Source organism: Eleutherodactylus coqui, unplaced genomic scaffold, assembly GCF_035609145.1.
Source record: "Eleutherodactylus coqui strain aEleCoq1 unplaced genomic scaffold, aEleCoq1.hap1 HAP1_SCAFFOLD_98, whole genome shotgun sequence".
NCBI lineage: Eukaryota > Metazoa > Chordata > Amphibia > Anura > Eleutherodactylidae > Eleutherodactylus > Eleutherodactylus coqui.
This window is the reverse complement of record NW_027102512.1, coordinates 494,726-514,393: the sequence shown is the minus strand read 5'-3', so window position 1 is coordinate 514,393 and position 19,668 is coordinate 494,726. Positions and strand designations below refer to the sequence as shown.

The window sequence follows — 19,668 nt, the reverse complement described above, 5'->3', positions numbered from 1 at the left end:
TCAATGGGGGTGAAGGGTGAGCAGCAAGGAGCAGCGACCACAAGCCATACAGAGCAAAACTCCAACCTTGGGGACGCAGCCAGCGGGGGCCACGCACCGCCCAACCCCGGGGACGCAGCCGGCGGGGGCCACGCACCGCACCACCCCGGGGACGCAGCCGGCGGGGGCCACGCACCGCACCACCCCGGGGACGCAGCCACCGGGGCCACACAACGCACCACCTCGGGGACGCAGCTGTAGAGCTATGCACCGCACCACCCCAGTATTTCTGTTTCGCTGGTTTAGTTGAATAATATCACATAGCCCTTATCAGCTGACCACAAACTGTAGTTGTCTCGGCCATATGACACATCTGCTTGTATCGGTCAGTAATGCGAGGGGCTCACCGATTACCTCCAAGATGGCTGACTGTTTCCCACCCAACTTCCTAGACACATAATGCCCCACAAGCAGCTGTACTGACACCAGGCCGTCTCTTCATACACTGCTGCCAATGAGAAAGCAGTCTAATAAGCCGAGCACGGAGCCCACTCATAGTCCGTGAAGCCTCTTGTCCGGCACCTCAGCTCGCAGCCGCCTTTCACGCTTCCCCCCTCAGTGCAGAGAGCTCACTGCGCGGGAAAGGAGCCGATCACGTGGGGCTCATGGAGCAGGAAACCCGCCGTCCTCCTTCCAGAACATTCCTGCACTTCATCGGGGCTCCAACCGGAAGTGGTGGGCGGGACATAGGTTTTATGGATTCGGGGGGAGAGAGAGAGAAAGACACAGCAGGCGGCTTTCAGAGTTCGGCCCGCGCGCATCCAGTCAGCAGAGGCCGACCGCGCGGCGGGAGGATGCGGCTCGTGAGGTAACTTCATCCGTGGAGGCCCGTCAGGCTGGCAGCGTCCTGTAGCGGCAGCTCAGCGCTGACAGGGGGGACGCGGCCGGCTCCTGTGAGGGGCGCTAGTATTCCCTCATGGTTAGCGCTCTCATGCAGTTGTGGCTCTTCCCCCAGGGGGCGCCCTCCTGTGTATTGTGTGCTGTAGTGTGTATGATATGGCGTTAGATGTAATCCCCCTCTGTGTTGTGCTGCTCGCAGTTCTCACGGCCTCTCCAGGACCCGGCATGTTGTGGTGTATTGTCTGCACTGCAGCCCTGTTTCCCATGGTGGCATATAAACCTCTGGGCACAATTATTGTGGCATTTATACACCATGCCGCCGGGTGACAGCGGGAAACCAGGAAGACCGTGCAGGACGGCATGTGTGAGATATGCAGTATGTGGCGGTATGGCGGTCACACTGGTAATCCTGTGTGAGGAGGTAACTGGCTGGATCACGCTGTGCGCTGACACCTGTCACTTTACATGGGGCTGCCGAGGTAGCCGCACCGCCCGTCCATCAGCCACACTGAAGCTGATTCGTGGCCAGCCACAATGGTGTCCCTGCGGGGGAGGGGCGACCCCTGAAGTGCCGGGCAGAGGGGGACATCGGAGTCCTGTTCTCTAGATCGGTGGGCTCTGAGCAGTGAGACCCCCAATCAGCAGGTCGCCCCCTTATACACCCAGCGATTTCCCGCACGCTCGTGTGAATGAGCCTTAAAGGGCATCACAATGCTGAGACTATTAGGCAGAAATTCTGGTATTTTGGGGCTGTAAAACAAGTGTACCTTCACATGTAAATGAGCAGCGGCTTTACTGTGTGGAGTGTGTAAGACCCGGTAACAACCGCTACATGGCTCTATTTGTGCCTCCGGGGACAGCGTACAGAATGTGAGCGCAAAACAGACAGCGGCGTGCACCGTCTTGGTGCGTATTACACACATACTCTCCGTGTGAGGCGCTCCCAGCTTGTGGGGGATCCGGGGGCCACTGCAATGCCCTGCCGTCACACCTGCAGTAATTTTAGGGGAAGGGCTTTAAATCGAAGCCTAAAAAATCATCCCTAGCTGTAGTAAAAAGTAAAATCTATACTGGCCTGTCTTCTCCCCGCACGGCTGTGAAGCTTTTCAGCAGGCAGGGACTTAAAATCCCCGCTGCTGAAAGGGCTGCGTCTGATTGGCTGAGTGCTCAGCCAATCACAGGCAGCGCTCAGCCATTCATTGAACAGCTGAGCGATGCCTTTGATCGGTCACAGTGCTCAGCCAATCACAGGCAGCGCTCAGCCATTTATTGAACAGCTGAGCGATGCCTTTGATCGGTCACAGTGCTCAGCCAATCACAGGCAGCGCTCTACCATTTATTAAATTCAATGCTTGCTGGAGGCAGGACATTTAAGCCCCAGATCCAGAAAGCAATTCTCTGTCAGCGTAGAGGAGGGAGTGACAGCCTGCAGACCATTGGGAAGACGACACGCCGGCGACAGGTGAGTATAGAAACTCCCGCTCCCCCCCGAGCCTTAGCTTGTGAGTTTTTGACTTGCAAGCAGGCTCGTATCCCGAATTTTTGCTCGGAAATTGGAGCAAAAATTAGGGCTCATGTCCACGGGGAAAAGAAGAATTAAAATCCGTAGCGGATTTTAACTCTTCTCCCGCGCGCGGATCCGCACCCCATAGGGATGCATTGACCACCCGCGGGTAGATAAATACCCGCGGATCGTCAATAAAAGTGATTTAAAAAAAAATGGAGCATGAAAAAATCTGGACCATGCTCCATTTTCATGCGGGTCTCCCGCGGGCTTCTATTGAAGCCTATGGAAGCCGTCCGGATCCGCGGGACACAAAAATCACATTTTACTTACCCGCTCCGGTTCTTCTCTTCGGCGCCGCGCCATCCTCTCTCAGCCGCGGCCGGATCATTTTGCTTCGGCCCGGCGCATGCGCGGGGCACGTCACCGACGTCATCGTGCACATCCGCCGAGCCGAAGAATGAAGATCCGGCCGCGACGAGAGAAGATGACGCCGCCGCGAAGAGAAGAAACGGAGCGGATGGGAGGTGAGTTTATTGTCATTTATTTGTATTTTCAGCGCTCATGTCCGCGGGGCAGGAGGGACCCGCTGCAGATTCTACATGTAGAATCCGTAGCGGGCCCGATTTTCCCCGTGGACATGAGGCCTTAGGGAAAGAGCCTGCTCGCACGTGAAAAACTCTCCAGCCAAGGCACTCGTAACCCGAGGTACCGCTGTATAGGTAAATATGGCCGCTGGCCGGGATTTATGGTGGAAACAATGTACAAAACCGCAGCAGGAAAACTGCTTATGTTGTTGCCGCGGTTTTGATGCGGTTTCAGTTTTCACCACAATTGCATCAAAGCCGTAGCAAAAACGTGGGCAGTTTGGTCAATGTTGTTTTTTACTGAACTCCAACCGCCCCGTGTGAATACAGCCTAAAGTATCTTGGGAAGTAACTTGAGATATAAAGGTAGGAGGGAAAGCGCCATCTAAAGGTAGCGGACGCACCATATGTGTGAAGGCCTTGTTCTCGGAGGACTGGGGATGCTCAGAGGAGATTGTAATATCTCAACACTGAATGTTCTGAAATAAGGATGCTATTGGGGAACCCCTGTATGGGGGAAACATTGTGAATGGGACGCAATGCTAGATTGGTGCCACTGCCTCTGTAATCTCAGCATTGGGGTCCTGACTTGCTATTGACTGTGTTGACCGAGACTCTATATAAAAATACAAGTGCAGATATGATATATGTAATATGTTCATGGGCAGAAGAAACAAGGGGGCATATCCGTATTACTTAAGCGTAGAGATGAGCGAGCATACTCACTAAGTACCTGCCCAGGACTGATGGGCGCTGAGCAGTCGGAGAGTTGCAGGGTTTTTACCTTGACTCAGGGATTGCTTGGATTCTAACATGTTGGTAATAGGAATCTCTGAGGCGTCTCAAAGGTGTTTGAGCTCTCTAGAGACGTTCATTCTCCATAAATAAGGTCATTATTTTTTGCCCCTACTGAAGACTTATAGGATATCCATTGGATAGCGGCGATCACGGAGCCCGGCAACATCTCCTGCCTCCCGGCTACCTTCAGTAGCCGGAAAACAGGAGATTTCAAATGCCCCATGGCGATCTGGTTATCTGCACATGCATCACCATTTTAACTAAGGCGCACATGCGCAGAAGACGCCGGAGGGTCCGCTCCCGCCCAGATCGTCGCCGGACATCACGCAGGATGGAGGTGAGTAGTTTTAGCCTCCCTCGTGGGTACATTCTGTGAGGGGAGCTGAAACTTTAACTTTTTATTTACCTTATTGCGATCGGCGCCATCCATCGGATAGCACCGATCGCATTGCTGGGTGGGGGCTCCCCGTGGGCCCTCATGATTGCTCCATGTTGTCAGCTACCCCCTGGAACCGACAACATGGAGCTGTCACGTCCACAGCCCATGGGGCTTTAATCCTTAGAAGATGCATGTTTTTACGTCCTCTGGGATTAAAGCCCACTTAGCTAGGATGTAAAAACACTATGGGGCCGTCACTAAGGGGTAAAAGCATGCAGATTTGTTTTGCTGACCTTTTAGCACAGAAAACAAGTCGCAGCATGCTCCATTGCAGTGCGGTTCCCACGGTAAAGCAGGAGTTTAAAAAAAATCTCCACTGCACATGTGCGATGGCCGGCGCTCCTGCACACATCTGCAGTGAAGAAAATTGAAGATCCGGACAGACACACAGAAGACCCGAACGGGTAAGCAGGGTCGGATTCCGCTCCGAGGACATGAGGCCTAATGTGTTCCGGAAAAAGTAAGGGTGCTAAAATGAGGCTGCGGGAGATAAGCTACAGAGTTTTCCAGTCACGAATTTGCAAGAAGTTTGCAGTCACAAAGGGGGACAAACGTAGTACATTTACTTGTTATCAGGAATATGTTACACTTATAAAAGAAACAAAAAATACACCAAAACCAAACCAACCGAAAGGACTGACCACCTGCCAGAACATAATCCAGGCGGAGCTCCGAGAGATGGCATGGCATGGAGCGCCAGAGATGCGGGCAGATTGTCAGAGACGATAAATGTTTCATCCTGTAAGAATGACAAACAGACGTTAGTGTGATGTTATCTGCGTATCCAGTCATACACCGACTACTGCACTGCTATATGAACGTGCTAGAGATAAAGATCACTAATTAGAATCCATTTATGGGTACGTTCACACCTAGTGGAAAGTCTGCATCATTTCCGTATCATTCTTGGTGCAGATCTGCAGCGGACTTTACCCCTTCTATGGAAAGGGTGAAATCCGCACCGTTTCCGTAACGTTGGTGTAAATCTGCAGCTGCGTCTGAACGCACCCTATGGAATATTTTTGTTAAAGGGAAAAAAATAATTCTCTTTTAACCCCTTAATGATGCAGCGCCTTTTTTTTCTACTTTTGTTTCTTCCTCCCCCCTTTTAAAAAATTGTATCTCCCTTATTTGTCCATGTATGAGGGCTTGTTTTTTGCGGGACGAGTTGTATTTTTCAATGGTGCTATTTAATGTACCTTATAAGGTACTGAAAAATGTTTAAAAAATTCTAAGTGGAGTAAAATTTAAAAAAAAACAAAAAAACCCCCACGTCATTCCGCCATCTTTCAGTGCACCCTGTTTCTAGCTACAACAAAAATGACACAATAACCTTATTCTATGAGTCACTACTATTATTATACCAAACTTTTATAGTGTTTTTTTGCTGTACTACTAAGAAAAAAATACAAGACATTTAATTTTTTAGAATTATTCTCTGCTGCAAAAAACGTTTTTATTTTTCCATCGACATAGTTGAGTATGGGCTCATTTCTGGCGAGACATCCTGTAGTTTATGTTCGTACCATTTCGGAATACATAAGACTTTTTGATCGCTTTTTTATTGCATTTTTTCTGGGAGATGGTGACTGAAAAAGTGCATTTCTGATGTTCTTTTTTTTTTTCCGGACGAAGTTCACCGTGTGCTGTAAATAATGCGCTGTAAATAGATCAGACTTTTACAGACGCAGCGATACCAATTATGTATTTTTGTTTTATGATTTAGATTTTATTATAGATATGGCAAAAGGAGGGTGATTTAAATTTTTATTATAATTTTTTTTTTTTTTTTACACAATTAGTAAAACTTTATTGATCTGATTTTAACTTTTTTTTTTTTTAGGACCACAACTTGATCGCTCCTGCCATGGCATTACATCATACTGCAATCTGACAGGCAGCCTATCAATCCATCCCTGGCTGCCACCAGCACAGCTTCCTGCAATCTCACACGGGGCGTTAAAGGGTTAAAAACCGCGATTGGCTGTGCTGCTGATTGCAGCTATTGCCCGCGGGTGTCAGCTGTAATAAACAGCAGGCGCCCCACAATCTCTCTTCATAATACCCCAATGCTGCATGATGTAAATGTACGTCATATAGAGGGAAGGGGTTAGGGACTGTCACCTTTTTTTCCCCCATTTTTGTTTTTTCCTCCCCAATTTTAAAAAATCATAACTCTTTTATTTTAAATTCCGCCATCTTTGATTGCGTCTTCTTTCTACGGTGTAAACATTGCAACAAAAATGACCTGATAACTTTATTTTAAGGGTCAGTACGATTACTAGGATACCAAATTTACCAAGTTTTTGTTGTTGTATTGCTTTTATTAAAAAATTTTTAAAATTACTATCTGCTGCCATTTTCTGACAGCTATAACTTTTTAGTTTTTCCGTTGACATTGTTATGCTACATCTCATATTCTGCGAGATGTCCTGTAGTTTTCGTTGGTACCATTCTGGAGTACATATGACTTTTTATTACATTTTTTCTTGGAGACGAAGTGACCATAAAAGTGCAATTCTGGCATTCTTTATTTTTTTTCTGACGACGTTCACCATGCGGAGTATATAATGTTTTACATTGATAGATCGGACTTTTGCAGGCACAGCGATACCAAACATGTATTCTTGTTTTATTATTTCGATTCTTTTATTATAAAATAGCAAAAGGATTTTTTTAACTTTTATTACCGTTTTTTTTTTCATAATTAGTAAAACTTTTTTTAAATGACATTTTTTTTTTTTTAAGTCCCCCGAGGGAACAAGAACTAGTGATGTTTTGATCGCTCCTGCAGTACGATGTACTGTCATAGCATAACATCATACCGCATTCTAAGGCCTTAGTCACACGGGCGTTTTTTCGCACGGTTTGCGGATCGCATGATGGATGCGCATCCGCAAATCGCGTGACCGATGCCCAAAAATCGCCCGAAAAGCTGCTCCTAGCCGCGTTTCATTAGAAACAGGCTGGAGCTGTCCAGCGCATTGCATTCAATGGAGCCGGCAATACAGCCGGCTCTATGAAAGCAATGTGCTGTGGGCGAGTGCGGGATGAATTGTCGGGAAGGGCTTAAATATATAAGCCCTTCCCTGCAATTCATCCAGAAATGTGTTAAAATAAAAAAAATATATATACTTACCTTGTCCCGGCAGATGGAGTTCAGCGCGGCCGGCCTGCAGTGGGTGTGAGTCAGACCTGCCCCTGATTGGCTCAGCCCTGAGCCAATCAGGGGCAGCTTTGAGTCACACCCCCTTCACACCCACTGCAGGCCGGCCGTGCTGAACTCCGACTCCTGGGACAAGGTGAGTATATATATATTTTTTATTTTAACACATTTCTGGATGAATTGCAGGGAAGGGCTTATATATTTAAGCCCTTCCCGACAATTCATCCAGCGCTGTCCGGCAGCCCATTGCTTTCAATGGAGCCGGCTGTATTGCCAGCTCCATTGAATTCAATGGGCAAACATCGTTCTTCTCTGCCACAGCTGTTACAGCTGTGGCAGAGAAGAATGATTTGTCTTCTATATGTTCTCAATGGGGTCGTCGCTGCTGCCGCCAGCCCCGTTGAGCGCATATAGAGAAGAGAACAGGAATCGCAGATCGCACATAGGTGCGAACTGCGATTTCTGTTCTATAATTTATCGGATGAGCGCATAAAAAGCGCTCATGTGTCCGATACCATTGCAAAGCAATGGTTTAAAAAAAAAAAAAATCGCCAGACGCATGCGCAAATTGTGCGAAAAATCGCCCGTCTGACTGAGGCCTAACAGGCATCCTATCAAGCCATGCCTCAGGCATGGTTTGATAGGCATTTTGCTAATACAGTCCTGGGGCCTTCAAGAAGGCCCCAAGCTGCCATGACACCCGCACGGCCCGCTGGAACATTGGCCGATGGATGTTGCAGGCGGATGTCAGAAACAGCTGGCACCTGCGCTGTATGAAAGGGAATCACCCCATGATCTCCCTCAATGGATACCCCAAACGTGGAGGACGTAATCTTACATCCTGTGTTGTTAAGGGGTTTATGTCATTTTTTGATAGTTATCAAATATATAACGGAAGACACCAAAGAATCTATACATTTATAAAAGAATATATATGTTATTAACATTTATCATACATGTACAAAAAAGCAATCCATAAGATTTACTTTAGGCTACCTGCACATGGGCGGGCGGATATCATCCGGAGTTTCTCAGCCCAATATTGCGCTCGCTAACGTGCATTCTCACCGCGATGCCAAATGTTTTTATGGCAAAACCGCCTCCCATCACTTCAGTAAAGCAGCGATCCTCTGCCACGTCGGAGGATGAGCGGTTCCCATTGTTTTCAGTGGGATTCCTCACATTGCACACTGTGTCATGTGTTTTACTGTTCCATTGAAAGGAATGGGCGATGCGTTCCGAGGAACAGGAAAAGATACGACTCGCTGCGATCGCTCACGTATAGGACTCCATTCAAAAAAATGGGCCTCATAGTGTGATAGACATTATGATTGCTGGTATAAAATGTCTATCGATTTGTATAAACGAAATGTATTTTGCTGTTGTAATGACTCTTAGCTCTGTGGAGTTTAAAGGACACACACACAATCTAATCATGGTATTTGCTAGACAATGGATGTATGATGTTAATGTTAGCTAAGTACATAGGAATTGCACAAGAAGCCTCTAAGAGTTAAGGGTCATAGTGTTACATGTATATTTGTGTACAACACTGAGTGTTGAACTAGCACTTCTTCACCCCTCCCATCCTGAAACTTCTACAAACAAAGGAATTGCTTCAGCCTGAGCACATGTTGATAAGACTTGCTTATACACAGACATGACTGGAGCTAGGACAAAGGTCCATGCTACATCAGCACTTGGAAGAGGGTGGGCAGAGAGGTGGGAGATTCTATATGATCCGACAAATGAGAATCTTATATGTTACTGATGTAATCTGTTGCACGCCCATTGAAGGGCGGTTGTCATGTGTTATAATAAAAGGCTTGAGCCTCTATACATTGTAGAGACTCTCCCAGTTTTAGACCAGCATTTGTGTCTGATCTGGTTCGATGATGTGTGCACACGATACAATTCGGAAGCGGCAAAATACCCCGAAGCCTGCTGGAGAAAATCATAATCCAGAACAATAGTAGCGCCAGATCTGTGCGTCCTGCAGTGAGTTGTTAACAATGCGGTGCAGGAAACAATGTGCTATATTTTTGCGACCCTTGGAACGCTTCACCCACTGTTTTCAATGGAACAGGAAACTGCATTGCACGGCGTGCGAGGTGTACGTAAGTGTGATGCGAGGTTACCCATTGAAAACAATGGTAACACTTGGCGGAGGATCACTGCTCCACAGAAAGGATGGGAGACACTTTTGTCAGTAAAATGCCTCACGTTGCTGTGAAAATTCACATTGACGAGCGCAATATGGGGCCGAATTTCTCCACCTGAGATCGCACTCACCCGCGTGTAGGCAGCTAGATACGTTCTTTATTTGTAAGCGTATTCACGCCGGCCGATATACGGTGTCCCTCTCTGCAGGGGGAGAAGGTTGGAAGAGGCGGGAGCACTGCACTGAGCTCCTGCCCCCTCTCCACTATCTGCAATGAGAAGGGGCAGGATGGAGGCGGGGGCTAAGTTCCTGGAATTAGCTCCGCCCTGTCCCATCTCCCCTCATTGCAAATAGTGTGGAGGGGCGGAGAGGGGGCGGGAGGTCAGAGCACTGCTCCCGGCTCTTCCAGCCTCCTCCCCCTGCAGAGAGAGACGCCGTATATCGGCCGGCGTGAATACCCGGCCGATATACGTCGTCTGAATAAGCCCTGAGCCACAGCCATAACTGGAAGGAAAGGCGCATTCCTGATTCCGCACAAGAACGTATGCAGGACAGTCGGGCGCCACCATTGTTCTTCCTTTGCACCTCTAGGACCGTCATGCGCTCTGCTTTGGGAAGCTCTAACTGTACAGCCTTTGGCCGTATGATGTAGTATGACCACGATACACCATTAGGCCTCCTTCCCACGAACGGATTTACGCCGCGTAAATCCGCGGCAAAGATCCGCTGCTTTGCCCCCTGCTATTAGGTTCTATTGAACCTAATAGCTCAATGCTCACGATGCGTAATTCCACCGCGGAATTACGCACCATGAAATCTCCCGTCCTCACCCGCAGCATGTTCTATTTGCTGCGGGTGTACGCGCTGACGGCTTCCATTGCAGTCAATGGAAGCCGTCCATTCACGCTATCTCCCACTGCAACCAGCGGAAGATAGCGTGAAAAAACGCTTCCCCCACCTACCGCCGCGCGTCATGTGACGTGGTGGGCGTGTCACATGACGCGACGGCGGTGGGCGGGGAAGCGTCTTCACGCTATCTTCCGCTGGTAAGTATGGGGCGCCGTGACGGGCTTCACTGCGGAATATTACGCGGCGGAGCCCGTCAGCGCTCGTTGGAAGGAGGCCTTACTGCCCAGCCAGTAGGAATCTCACTGCCAGTACTTCTGCCAAGCAGAAGAATGAAGGTGCATCGACACTACAGCGTTCCTGCGCCCGTCAGCAGCACTCTGATAGCCATATGGGCGGCCAATTATACTAAACGACCAGACAGGCAGCCACCAATATACGTGCCCTGCTCTGATATTAGGCTACAGGGGTCTATAGAGAAACAAGAGTAGAAGCATATCCGTGTATGAAGGGGTTAATACCAGACATCCCGCCTCCAGCATGCAGGAAGGGGTTAATGCTAGACGCATCCCTCGTTCAGCAGGCGTGTATGAAGGGCTCTCCACATCCAGGCACCCACACTGCGCTGCATGGTGCCCCCAATATACCGGCTATGAATGAACCGCCAGCTTCTCTGAGGAGTGCGGGGCCCATTACCTTTCCCTCTCCGTAAGGTCCTCTTACGTCACCACAACACGTGATGAAGCACCTGACCCATTACATCACGTGGTACGGTTGTCTCACGTGAACAAGGTAACGTGCCTCCTCTGGCGGCTGAGGGTAGTGCGGCTCATATGGGGACGTGAGCGGCACAGGAGGGGAGTGCCTGCGGCAGGGAACACGGTGATGTGTACTGTGGTCAGCGTTACCTGAGGGGAAGAAAGGCCTTGGACCAAGCTGATGGTAGTAAGGGCAGGCCCACTCAACTGGCAACTACAGGCGGATCCCACAGTAAATATGCACCCGGCTGCTTTTAGCCCCTCCCTCACACAGGAACGCGGGAAAGCAGCGCAATTTAAATTCCGGCGCTTTGCCGCACGTTACGTTTTCACTGGCTTTCAGCAGTCCTCGTCATTGAGGAGCAGTGCACGCTCAAAAATAGACCAGACACGGAAATCGCAGCAGTCTGAGGCCGTGTGAGAGGCTGCGCCTAAAGCCAAAAATATCGCCTGTGTGAGGGAGGCAGGACGCCATCCTTTGTTATCATGTTTGTTTTTTCCTCCCCCTTTTATAAAATCATAACTCCTTTGTTTATCCATCGACGTCGCTGTATGAGGGCTTGTTTTTTGCGGGACGAGTTGTATTTTTCAATGGTGTTATTTAATGTACCATATAAGGTACTGAAAAACTTTTAAAAAATTCCTAATGCAGTGAAATGGGGAAAAAATTGACATTCTGCCATCTTTCAGTGGTCTTGTTTCTACAACATACAAAAATGACATGATAACTTTATTCTATACGATACCAAACTTGTGTAGGGTTTTTTTTTTTTTTGTTTTTTTTTTTGCTATACTACTTTTTTTTTTTTTTTAATTAACCCCTTCCCGCCCCAGGGCGTAAGTTTACGTCCTGGCAGCAGGGTACTTCCTGCGACAGGGCGTAAACTTACGTCCTGGGGATAGCGCGAGATCACATATGAGGAGCTGGCTGTCAGTCATAGCCGGCGTCCCGCTGCAACAGTGGGGAGGGCATCTCCTTCCCTGCCACTTTTTAAATGCTTTTTCTCATATTAGCATAAAAAACCCCACATATTTGGTATCGTCGTGTCCATAAAGACTTGTAGAATAAATCAAACATGGTTTTTATCCTGCACGGCAAAAAGCGTTAAACGCAAAAAACTGAGGCAACATGCTAATTTTTAGTATTTTGCCTCCCAAAAAACGCAATAAAAGTGATCAAAAAATCCGTATGTACCCCAAAATGGTACCAGTAAAAACTACTGCTCGTCTCGCAAAAAATAAGCCCTCACCGAGCTCCGTCCATGGAAAAATAAAAGTTATAGGACTTTGAATGCCGCGATTTAGAAAAAGAAAATAATTTCCAAAAAAGGGTTTTTATTGCGAAAAAGTGAAAAAAACAAAAAAAAAAGTTTTGGTATCATCGTAATCGTTACGGCCCGTGGAAAAAATGTTTTGTGTCATTTATGCTGATGATTAACGCTGTAAGAAACCCAACCAAAAAAATCTATAGCAGAATTGATGCGCTTTGAATTTGTATTTTTTATACTTACTTTTCAGTCGCTGCATTCCAGGAGACATTATGTTTTTTATTTTTCCATCAATGGATCCTCTGAGTGCTTGTTTTTCTTTTTTGTTTTTTTGCCGGAAAGGAGACTCTAGTACCCTGTTGTACTGCCTCTAGCTATGATACAAGGTATGATACAGGCGGGCATGGAGACTCTAGTACCCTGTTGTACCACCTCTAGCTTGAATACAAGATGTGATACGGGCTGGCATGGTGGCTTAGTACTCTGTTGTACCGCCTCTAGCTTGGATACAAGATGCAATATGGATGGGCATGGAGGCTCTAGTACCCTGTTGTACTACCTCTAGCTGGGATACAGCATGTGATACAGTGGGCATGGAGGCTCTAGTACCCTGTTGTACTGCCTTTCTTTAGGTGTTTAGCGCCGGTCCGCGGCATCGGCGGGAAGTTTTGTTCTAAACACAAGGCCCACTGCCTCGTGTCATGTGCGGCGTGCCGACGCCGCTCACCACTAAACCGATTACCAGCTCAGGTGCCGCAGCTCCCCGCTGGTAATCGCGCTATTCCCACTGATCCAGCGCACACTGACGTCAGGATCCTCCTCCCCTGCTCATTAGTTCCGCAGGAGAGGACTCGGGGAGGAAGCATGCCAGGCTACACACTGACTACAGTGTGCTCAGGGCAATTAGAGAGGGAGCGACGCTGACAGCAGGGAGGAGGTAAGTATATGGGTTGGGGGGGGGTGCTTATTACTAGGGGGGCTGTTTATTTCTGAGAGGTGGTGGCTGCCTATTACTGGGGTGGGGGGTGCTTATTACTGTGGAGGAGGCTGCCTATTACTGGGGGGGGGCTGCTTATTACTGAGGAGTGGGGGCTTCCTATTACTGGGGGGGGGGGGAGATAAATTATATGCTGCCCTATGTGTGTGCTTGGGGGGGGGGAATAAATTTTTGCTGCCCTGTGTGTGTGCTGGGGGGGCAGGGGGAAATACATTATATACTGCTCTATGTGTGTGCTGCCAGGCTGGGGGGGGATATATTATACTGCCCCCTTCATAACCCCGCCCCATATAACCAAAGCCCCACCCATGTCCCGCCCCACTCTGCCGGGCCTTGTAAAAATGGTCTTGCTTGAAGCCGGTCCCTAGTGCCAAAAAGGTTGGGGACCACTGCTCTAGATCATGCAAACTCGTGGGCTGTGGGAGTTGGCGTCCCAAATGGTCATATATATGTTCTATTGGTGATTAATCTGATGACCCACACCCTCACTTGGATGTCCGTGCCCTCGACCCTTACCCCTACTCCTCATCATGGCGGATTAAGAATAGAGCAGGGCCCAAATTAATTAGCCGACTGTACAGCACTGACAACTATGGCTTAATTCACCGCACACAGAGACTTGTAGATAGTGGAATGCTATGCTGTGACTTGAAAAAATTAACCCGCTGTCTTGCGCTGATACCTAGGGGTAATTTACTGCTCGCAGAGATTTGTAGATAATAGAGGCTGTATGGAGTGGGAGAAGACTCTAAAGCCAGTGGATAGTGCTGGTAACTGTGGCTATCTCAACCCCACCAAGAAAAGGGTATGGTGAGACGCTCTGCACAGCGGCAGAGCTGAAATATTTTGCAGTGGCCCAGGAAATATTACAGTACTGTTTAGCGGTGAGACCTCTGTCTAATGCACTGCAGACACAGAACGGTATAACTGAAGTTGTTTGCAGTAGGCTAGGAAATGTTAGCCTGGGTTCACACAGGGCGGATTTGCTGCGGTTTTGCCACGGATTGCCGTTACATATCCGCACTGCGGCAAAACCGCTGCCTTTGCAGTGCAATGCAGCACAAATGAGTTTTGCAAAAAAGCTGTTCTCACAGGGCGGATTTTTTCCGCACAGTCGCAGTGCGTAAATGCAACTGCGGAGCGTTTTTCAAAGATGCAGCATGTCCACTCTTCTGTCTTTTCCGCAGCTCTTTTTTCCATAGACCTCTATGGACGCAGCAAAATCCCTACCAAAATACTCGGCAAAAACTTTTAAAAAACTGCGGAAAAGAATGCTTGCGGATTTTTCCACAGGAAAATACGCAAGCCAAAATTAACCTTTTGAAGTCGTTTTGCCGCAGAAGCATTTCTTCTGCGGCCGAACCGCAACGGAAAAACTGCGGCAAATCCGCCCTGTGTGAACCCAGCCTTAGAGTGCAGTTTCATGGTGAGAGCTGGTTGTACGGCACTGCAGGCTGAGAACGCTATTACGGAAAGACTGGGAACAGGCCTAGATGCGTAATACAAAAGTTGGTGCACTACTGCTCCCAGCCAGCCACAATTGTAAAGTACACGGATCAGATGTAGCCCTAAGAAGGACCGTTGGGGTTCTTGTACGGAGGATGAGGACTGTATAACTTTCCCTATAGAAGCAGCTCTGTCCCTAAACTCTGCGTTATGCACTGCAGGCTGAGAACGCTATAACTGCAAGGCTGGGAACAGGCCTAGATGCGTAATACAAAACTTGATGCACTACTGCTACCAGCCAGCCACAACTATAATGCACACGGTCAGATGTAGCCCTAAGAAGGACCGTTGGGGTTCTTGCACAGAGGATCAGGAGTACTGTAAAACTTTCCCTGTATAGGCAGCTCCGTCCCTAAACTCTGCGTAATACACTGCAGACTGAGAACGCTAAAGTTGAAATGGCCTGCACAGCCCGAGATGGTTAAAAAAAAAATTGGTGCACTACTGCTCCCAGCCAGCAACAACAGTAATGCAGACGATGTGGAGTAGCCCTAAGAAGGACCGTTGGGGTTCTTGACGACAGGATCCTACTCTAACACTGTCCCTATATCAGCAGCAGCACTTACCCTAACCCCTGCCAGCATGCGTCTGAGGCGAGCCGCGGGCGGGACCAGTTTAAGTACTCGGCGGTCACCTGATCGGCCCAGCCACTCACTACTGGGGGAAGGGGGGCACGTCACAGCAGGAAGTGGTAATGCCTTCTCTCTTTAATGGCTAGAAAATGGCGCTAAACATGCGAGGAAGGAAATGCAATTGACTCCAGTACCGCGTGGTGATCGTCTCGAGTAACGAGCATCTCGAGTACCCTAGTTCACTCATCTCTAAACTAGATACATCTGATATTGTTGTAATTATTCTGACAAAATAAAGTCAACATGTCATTTTAGCTGCAGGTTGTTTACTGTAACCCCCCCCCCCCCCCCCCCTTTACAAAAAATGGCAAACCTGAGGGTTTGTTTTTCATTTCAGCTCACTTAGAAATGTTTAAAGGGGTTGTCCCGCGAAAGCAAGTGGGGTTATACACTTCTGTATGGCCATATTAATGCACTTTGTAATGTACATTGTGCATTAATTATGAGCCATACAGACGTTATAAGAAGTTATTCACTTTCCTGTTCCGTTGCTAGCGTCCTCGTCTCCATGGTGCCGTCTAATTTTCAGCATCTAATCGCCAAATTAGACGCGCTTGCGCAGTCTGGGTCTTCTTCTTTTCTCAATGGGGCCGCTCGTGCCGGATGCCGGCTCCGTGTTTTCCGCCCCGTCACGTGCCAATTCCAGCCAATCAGGAGGCTGGAATCGGCAATGGACCGCACAGAAGAGCTGCGGTCCACCGAGGGAGAAGATCCCGGCGGCCATCTTCAACCGGTAAGTAAGAAGTCACCGGAGCGCGGGGATTCAGGTAAGCGCTGTGCGGATTTTTTTTTAGGTCCCCGCATCGGGTTTGTCTCGCGCCGAACGGGGGGGGGGGGGGGGGGGGCTGTTGAAAAAAAAAAAAAAACGTTTCGGCGTGGGACAACCCCTTTAATGCACTTTGTAATGTACATCGTGCATTAATTATGAGCCATACAGAAGTTATTCACTTACCTGCTCCATTGCTAGCGTCCCCGTCGCCATGGTGCCGTCTAATTTCAGCGTCTAATCGCCTGATTGGACGCGCTTGCGCAGTCCTGTCTTCTCCCTGGTGAATGGGGCCGCTCGTGCCAGAGACCTGGTCCTCGTAGCTCCGCCCTGTCACGTCTGCCGATTCCAGTCAATCAGGAGGCTGGAATCGGCAATGGACCGCACAGAGCCCACGGTGCACCATGGGAGAAGACGGCGGTGCATCGTGGGTGAAGATCCCGGCGGCCATCTTGGTAAGGTAAATAAGAAGTCGCCGCAGCGCGGGGATTCGGGTAAGTACTAAACGTTTTTGTTTTTTTTAACCCATGCATTGGGTTTGTCTCGCGCCGAACGGGGGGCCTATTGAATTTAAAAAAAAAACGTTTCGGCGCGGGACAACCCCTTTAAAAGCTTTTCAGTACATTATGTGGTACATTAAATAATACAATTGAAACATACAACTTGTCCGTAAAAATCAAGCCCTCAGGTGGATATGTTGCCGGACAAATAAATAAGGTATGTTTTTTTTTTTTGTTTTTTTTTTAATGGGGAGAAAAAAAAGAAAAATGTTAAACCAAAAATTGGCCGTTAAAAAACCCCTTTAAGGACGGTCTCTTTACATATGGATGATAATCACTATCGTCCACATGTTCCACAACGCAAGAACGCAGATGAGGAGGGCATTGATGTCTATAGATGGCACAGCTATGTAGTGTATTAACTATGTTGGCTCAGTGCCTCCCTCTAGTGTCTGCTTATTAAACTGCATTTGAAGGGATAATCCTACCCAACACATAATGTCATTGATGGCATATTATGTGATATCTGATGCTATGTGATATCCATGGATGTCTGCACCCCCCGGGTAACGGCTCAACTGTCCCTTTAGCTTTTTTCTCATAATAATGCTGGTGAATGCAGCTGCACTTCCTTTACAGCAAGGTGTGGGGATTGTAGGGGTCCCAACAGCGGACCCCTCACTAATCAGACAATGATGAGATATTCTATCAATATACCATCCGTGTGAACCTGCCTCCAATTCTGTCATATGGCACTGCTAACGTGGGCACCCCGTGGCTGGCACTGTGCAGTGCTCTGATATTGTGAACGGGGCTGTTGTTGGGGTTGAACTGTTTACTGGGACACTATGGCTGCTACTCTTTATAGGGTCACTGTCAGGCACGTGTGATCGAGCTGTTCATAGGGGCACGCAAGCTGCCTGTGTACACTTGTTTATGGGGGCACTCTATCTAGCACTATTAATGGGGGCGCTCTGTCTAGCACTATTTGTGGGGACACTCTATCTGATACTATTTATGAGGGCACTCTGTGTAGCACTCGGGTGGCATTCAGTATCTTGCCCTATTTATTGGGTCGCTCTCTATGGGTCACTATGAGGGCATTCTATCTGATACCATTTGGCACTATTTATGGCTTTTGCTCGTGATCAATATGTGGATTTAGATCTGTCAGTGGGCAAAATCCGCGTACTGAATGTCTGACACATTTTTTCTTGGATCCGCATGAAGAAGTAACATACGACTTTTTTTTCTTGAATACACGTCAAAAAACGTGCTCGCAAATTTTTCCCACTGATGGCTGCAGCCACGTGTGGATCCACGGCAAAAACTGCAGCAGAATGGAATTCCAGGTGGAATCCACCTTGTGAACATATCCTTACTGTCCCCTCATCTCACCATGAGTCACATTCATTACTGTCCCCTCATCTCCCCATATGTTACATTCATTACTGTCCCCTCATCTCCCCATATGTTACATTCCTTACTGTCCCCTCATCTCCCCATATGTTACATTCCTTACTGTCCCCTCATCTCCCCATATGTTACATTCCTTACTGTCCCCTCATCTCCCCATATGTTACATTCATTACTGTCCTCTCATCTCCCCATATGTTACATTCATTACTGTCCCCTCATCTCCCCATATGTTACATTCATTACTGTCCCCTCATCTCCCCATATGTTACATTCCTTACTGTCCCCTCATCTCCCCATGTGTTACATTCATTACTGTCCCCTCATCTCCCCATGTGTTACATTCATTACTGTCCCCTCATCTCCCCATGTGTTACATTCATTACTGTCCCCTCATCTCCCCATGTGTTACATTCATTACTGTCCCCTCATCTCCCCATGTGTCACATTCATTACTGTCCCCTCATCTCCCCATGTGTCACATTCAATACCGTCTCCTCATCTCCCCATATGTCACATTCATTACTGTCCCCTCATCTCCCCATGTGTTACATTCAATACCGTCTCCTCATCTCCCCATGTGTTACATTCATTACCGTCCCCTCATCTCCCCATATGTCAGATTCATTACCGTCCCCTCATCTCCCCATGTGTCACATTCATTACCGTCCCCTCATCTCCCCATGTGTCACATTCATTACCGTCCCCTCATCTCCCCATGTGTCACATTCATTACCGTCCCCTCATCTCCCCATGTGTCACATTCATTACCGTCCCCTCATCTCCCCATGTGTCACATTCATTACCGTCCCCTCATCTCCCCATGTGTCACATTCATTACCGTCCCCTCATCTCCCCATGTGTCACATTCATTACCGTCCCCTCATCTCCCCATGTGTCACATTCATTACCGTCCCCTCATCTCCCCATGTGTCACATTCATTACCGTCCCCTCATCTCCCCATGTGTCACATTCATTACCGTCCCCTCATCTCCCCATGTGTCACATTCATTACTGTCCCCTCATCTCCCAGTATGTCCCATCCATTACTAGGGTTGCCACCCTCCTGGTAAATGACCGGCCTGGCCAGTAATTACATCTAGAGGCCGGTGCGGGTAATAATTTTTTACTGGCAATTTTAATTATGAGAAAAAATGATGTTATGGCGGGGTGGCAACTTGGACAAATGTTGGGAAAAAATAAGTAGCTGATTTTGTGCACAAATATAGCCAGCACTAAGACTTGTAACTTTTGGGATTTTTGCACCACACTCCACACTTTTAGAGAAGTAAGTGGGGGCACCTACTATATTTAGTAGAATTTACACCAGGGAACTTCCTCATAGCTGGTAACGATTTCTTCTTCTGGCACATGAGCCGCCCAAGACACTTGTATTAAGTGGCATAGACCTCTTACCCTTAATGCCACAGGACATAAAGTTACA

The 19,668-nt window shown here is 48.1% G+C and overlaps 1 long non-coding RNA gene across 1 annotated transcript in view; it reads left to right on the top strand.

Moving 5' to 3' along the window:
• Window positions 1-760: 760 nt before the first annotated feature.
• Window positions 761-19,668, top strand: part of LOC136604253 (uncharacterized) — a 32,722-nt gene continuing 13,814 nt past the window's right edge. Inside the window, exon 1 of the long non-coding RNA XR_010789788.1 lies at window positions 761-847. This is a non-coding gene — a long non-coding RNA (uncharacterized lncRNA). The remainder of the gene's footprint in view (window positions 848-19,668) is intronic.